The sequence below is a fragment of the Sinocyclocheilus anshuiensis genome, unplaced genomic scaffold, assembly GCF_001515605.1.
Source record: "Sinocyclocheilus anshuiensis isolate Anshui unplaced genomic scaffold, SAMN03320099.WGS_v1.1 scaffold21, whole genome shotgun sequence".
Classification (NCBI taxonomy): Eukaryota; Metazoa; Chordata; class Actinopteri; order Cypriniformes; family Cyprinidae; genus Sinocyclocheilus; species Sinocyclocheilus anshuiensis.
This window is the reverse complement of record NW_015536472.1, coordinates 371,102-377,030: the sequence shown is the minus strand read 5'-3', so window position 1 is coordinate 377,030 and position 5,929 is coordinate 371,102. Positions and strand designations below refer to the sequence as shown.

Below are 5,929 nucleotides of genomic sequence, written 5' to 3'. Positions count from 1 at the left end.
AGCTTTTCTTTCTGCTGCTACAGCAAACGGCCTTCAGCTCCAAACGGCTGTGATTGTGCGCCGGATGTTCCTGCTGTAGTGATTATAGAGGCATAGCAGCAGATAAAGGACAGACGTGTGTGTTTGGATGTGATCCGTACCACTTGAATATTGTGTCTGCTGTGAAACACACACACACACACGGTCATTCAATCTGCTGTGAAGCTGTGCGTCCTCCACTCTCACGGATTCACATACTAAACATCATAAATATTATATAAATATTATCTGAGATTAAGATTAGTGTGTCTGAAATCGTAGTATGTAAAAAACAGAATGCTAAAGGTGCGCTGGATTATTTTTGTGGGTTAATATTGCCAAACTCTGTGCCAAAACTCAGTAACAAACCAAAATCTAACTAATAAACATACATGGAGCTCCTGTATAACTGAATAGGAAAAATCTAAAAACTCCAAAACCGTTTGTTTCAGTAATGTTTAAAATCCACAAATGCTTTGTTTACTCAAAACATGCTGAAAACTATTTTTCAGGCCTAAATATATGTACAGTATATGCTAAATATATTACAAACAGCTTGGCTTAAGATTTATTTAATTTATTTATTAAATTTTTTATTTAATATTAATTTAATTAATTAATTTTATTGTATGTAAACCTTCAAATGCAAAAATAAATATAAAAACAAAAGTGCTGCAAGGGCCAAGAATATACATAAATATTAAAATACATTTTGGGTGAATGCAAAAAATGCAATTTTTAACGTATTTTGGAAAATATTAATATATTGGCTCTGAAAATATATTTTCAGAAATTTTCCAAAAAAATCTATGATTATTACATTTCTTTTTTTTTTAAATGTTATCTTTTGTAAAATTGGTATTTTTTTATATACCAATTTATATATTTACATTTATATTTATATATTAGTCAATATTTTTTCATTTGTTGTATATTTTGAAACATTTAAAAATATAACTGAAAAAAATATAAATAAAACAAAACAATATAAAAAGGCCTATATTTAAATACATTTATATATGGGTTTGACTGAAATCAGGGACTTCAATTCATATTTCTTTGAGAAATTTAATTCTGATATTGTTGTCCATAATTGCTCTTTCAACATTTTCTGAAGTGCCCCAATATTTTGACTTGAAAGCGAATTATACATTTTAAGCAAATGATTTAATACTTGCAAGCAAATGCATCAATTTTGTGCCCGTCTCGTGTGATTTTGTTGTATTACATACAGTATATAGACATTACAGCAGCTGATATCATGCTCTTTATTGGTTGAATACTAAATATGGCCAACAATGAATTACAGTGAGTCTAACAAAAACTAATAAGACCAATGAGCCGTCGCTCCTCTGCAGATCTAGGTCATTGCTGTGATGCTTAAAAAAGAGAACATGAATCCGTAGGGATGCAGGAGACATCTGGACCATTTTTCCACTGAGATAATCACTTCTGAAAAATATGAGAGAACAAGGTTGTAGAGAGCCTTAAAGAAACAGTTAAAAACAATAGAAATGCAGTCATTATTCACTTGTTTCAAACCCATCAAAGTCAAATACTTTTGCTGTGTGGAACACAAAAGGAGAAACTGAATAAAAACTGAATAAATATTTGAATAATATATTTAATATCCACAATAAAATGTGATGTAACTGTCTCTTTCCTGTATAAATATGTTGTTTCTGGACAAAATGTATGTAGAATAAATGCTAAACACATTATGGCTTAAGATTTAAAATATATTTAGTTTAAATCTTCAAATGCTAAATAAATATTAGAAAATGTGCTTCAAGGGCCAAGAAAATACATTTTCAATCTTAAAATATATTTTGGGTGAAAGCAAATTGCATGTACGTATGTGTGTGTGTGTGTGTGTGTGTATATATATTAAATAGCCCAAAAATATATGAAGAAATATTTAGATTTTTGTCTTTTAAATTTGTGATTTATTTATTTATTTTGTAAAATTAGTAATTTTTTGCAACAACACATTTTTTCAGTATTTGTTGTATATGTTGAAACATTTAAAATATAACTGAAAATATGGATCCAAATATAGATAAAAAAATTATATGTAATTATATATCAACTAATTAAATTAAAAAAATAAAATGATTTTATATTATCTATCTATCTATCTATCTATCTATCTATCTATCTATCTATATGTTTATGTACATTTGTGGAACACAAAAGTTGAATCAAAATTAGGGGTCGACCGATTATCGGTGCCGATATTAAGCATTTTTATGGTTATCGCTATCGGTCATTTTCAAAACCAATTTGCTGATAAAACAATTTAAAAGCATTTAAAGAAAATTTTTTTGTCAGAGCCCTTGTTATTCTTAATTTTGAAATTAATTTAAATTTTTACACCAGACATATCAGTTCAAAATATCGGTTATCGGGCTACTTGATCTGTAATAATCGGTATCAGCCCTGAAAAACACATATCGGTTGACCCCTAATATAAATCTTTAAACATCTTTGTTTTATACAACTTACACACACACACACACACACACACACACACACACACAAACACACACACATATATATATATAAATATAATTTAGTTTTAAAAGCTGCCTTCCATACAAAAGTTTGGAATTACATTTACATTAGTATTTTGTGCATCTATATTCCAAGTCTTCATATGATTGCTTAATGTGAGCAAAATATGGCCTTACATTTGATGTCAAATAACGTGATATTTGATTTCAGTGTTATGAAAGATATTCAGTCAATAGTGATTTAAATGTATGATATTTTTTAATGGTAATGTTGTGGTTTATCGGTTTAGTGCGGTGGACGGGGAATTCAGTGTTTATTTGTTCTTGTTCTGAAGGTTTTCTCAAAGCCTTGTAATCCTCTTCAAACACTCGTCCTCCTGTTCTCAGCACCTAATTCTCTATTTCTGTCACGCTAAACTTCCTTGTCTCCCGTCGGGCATATTTCAGGTCAGTAACCTATGAAGGCTGTGACGCACCTTTGGGCTATTTACTCTGTCTGCCTGTGTGTGTGTGTGTGTGTGCTGAACTAAGCCAGTCAGAAATGCTGAGTCAGTCCGAACACTCACTGCTTGTGTGGGTGTGTCTGTTTGTGGCTCTGGCTCCGCCCCCTCTATGATCCGCCCACTCTGCTTATTTGTTTAACTCAGTGTCACCATTAACTGGCTCCGCCCCTCCCTGTTTTTAAAGAAACAAAGCGAGAGAGAGAGAGAGAGAGAGAGAGAGAATCCAGTCTCACAGATTTGTTTTCCTGACTTCATTCAGTCTGAAAGCCTAAAGTATGTGACCTTTCCACAAAGATCTTTCCACATTTTAATGGCGCCTCACACAAAAATGTGCGCATTAGTTTCCTCATACAAATATTACAGAATTAACAGTGTTTATGTGACCAATATAGAATGTTTATTTGCATCTATAAGTTTATTTATTTCACAAAACTTTAAAAAAAAAAACAGATACAGACAGAACAGCAGCATTTGGACACTGAATTATATATATATACACGTACATATATTTGTGTGTTGTTTAAGGGGAGAATTTTTTTTAATTCAATTTTTAGTGAGTTTCCAAAAAGCATTTTTGTTTGACAGACGAATTATGTGACCAAAACTAAAATATATACTTTTTTTTTAAACAGATGCAACACAGTGCTTCCACACTGTGAAAAATATTTTTTGAAGTTATAAATAAAACACATTATCGGAATATGTTTTACAAGAAAATGTAAGTTTTTCTATGTCAAAGTTTCACATTTAATTCAATGTGTTTTTTGAGTTTGTTCAATCTTTGATGGGCTCTAATTGAATAAAGCAATTCAATAAATGTCTTCTACAGGTAGTCTACAAAAAAAGTTAAAAGCGCTATATAAATAAAGGTGACTTGACTTGACTTCTATGATAATAAACCAACAGCAGTGTCTTTTGATGTGTGGAGTTTGCGCGCTTCATCATATAAAAGAATACCATGGAATTACCACAGTAGTGCATGTTCAGAAAACATCCATTTTTGCCATTTCAGACCCATAAATCAGCTCTCACCGTGAACTACCTGCCGTCCTTGACCTGCTGTCTGTATTTCTGTATTTGTCAGATTCGCGCTCACCTTTGACACCCATTTCCACTCGAGTCACAATCCATCAGAGTGTCATGAGCCGCGGTTGGAAACAGATAAGAGTCTGTGCGGTTTAATGTTTTACTACGGTATGAGAGCGTTCAAACCCTATCAAGCCTCTTTAATGTCTCAGCAGTTTCTCCCAGATAGTAATGGGATTAAAGGAGAGCAGATGGAGAATAAAATCTCCTTGTTAGATGTCAGAAAAAGACTTTAACCTCGAGATTCAGCAGAGAAACAATGTCTAAAACTGTGCCGAGACATCAAAGTCTGTATTCAGAAATTCACAGATCTCAATATCAATATGAAAAGTATTTCTCATATACTATCCATATATTCTATCTCTGTATGTTCTTTTACTGTATGTGAATGATTGTGTCATTTGTGTCTAAAGCTGTGTTCTATTATATCACTGATATACTATTATAGTTTCTGTTAATATTTTAAATTAGATTTTATTTTTATTTTTTATGATTTCACTTTAATTTTATTTCAATTTCTAGTAATTTTGCCATTTTTATTACTTAAAATATGTCTGTGTAGTTTTTATTAATTTGATTTCTTAGTTTATTTCGTTTTAATTATATTAGTAATTCAAGTTAAACTAAATGAAAATAAGAAATGCTGCCTTGGCAATTAGATGAAATAAAATACTTTTATGTATTTCATATATTTTATTTTATTTCAAATGATTAAAATATTTATTTTATGGTTTTAGTTAACCTTGTGTAAAGCAGTGTTTTTTTAGTATCTCTATTATAGTTTTTATTAATATTTTGAATTAGATTTTTATTTTTATATTTTTTGTTTTTACTCATTTTAGTTAAAGTTTTTGCAATTTTGTTGTGTTTTGTATTTTCTTAAATATCTCTGTTATTTTTATTATTTTTCATTTATTAGTTATAGTTTATTTAGTTTTAGTTATTTCAGTACTTCAAGTTAAGCTAAACGAAAATAAGAAATGTTATAAAAAAAATTATATTTAAAATTGATATATTTTATTTATTATGTATTATATATATATTTATATAATATTATATTTCATATTAAATCATATATTTCAATATATAAGTTTATGTTATTTTTATTTGATTTCATTTAGTGTTTATTTTATTTATAAATTATTTAGTTTTAGTTTTAGTTAACCTGGTCTAAAGCAATTGTTTTCACCCAGGAGGCCCATAGGACGACTTAAAGTGATTTAAATTAAGTTATATTAAAATAATCACATTTAATCACAATGCTAAAAAACTTCAAATCAAGGTGTATAGCTGAATATTTGCTTTCTTTTTTATTATTCCCACTCAACGACTGTCGCTTTATTAAATACAGCACAGTTTCTAGAAACTTCTGGAATCACCAAATAATTGTGGTTGAATGATTGAATATATTGACGCTCCCAGTTTCTGTTCAAAACAAGCAGCTCTGTCATCAAATACAACTCTTTGTGGTGATATAATGTTAGTTAAGTGGAACAATCACAGCCGATCAACAGTTAATCTACCAACTTCCTTCTTAAAGTTGTAAAACCACTCATTATGTAGGCATAAATAATCCTCTTCTCTTTATGAAACACTAGTGTATAAATACTCTACGTTTGGCTTATGCGGCAGGAGTGAGTCATTTTATTTCCCCATTTGTATTTACAGTAAACACACTACACGTGTTGTGCAACCCGCTGTGTTTACACGCATGTGGTTTCCAGTGAATTCAGAACAGTATTCAGAACACACACACACAGACGCGCACACACACACACACACACACACACTCACTCTCTCTCTCTCTCG

General features: G+C 30.3%; 1 long non-coding RNA gene across 1 annotated transcript; it reads right to left on the bottom strand.

Annotated features, from left to right (window-relative positions):
• Positions 1-1,106: 1,106 nt before the first annotated feature.
• On the bottom strand, positions 1,107-4,233 carry LOC107702967 (uncharacterized). The gene is made up of 3 exons (XR_001635808.1): positions 4,067-4,233; positions 3,098-3,206; positions 1,107-1,470 (listed from the first exon to the last, which is right to left on the bottom strand). It is a non-coding gene; the product is annotated as an uncharacterized LOC107702967 (long non-coding RNA).
• Positions 4,234-5,929: the final 1,696 nt, after the last annotated feature.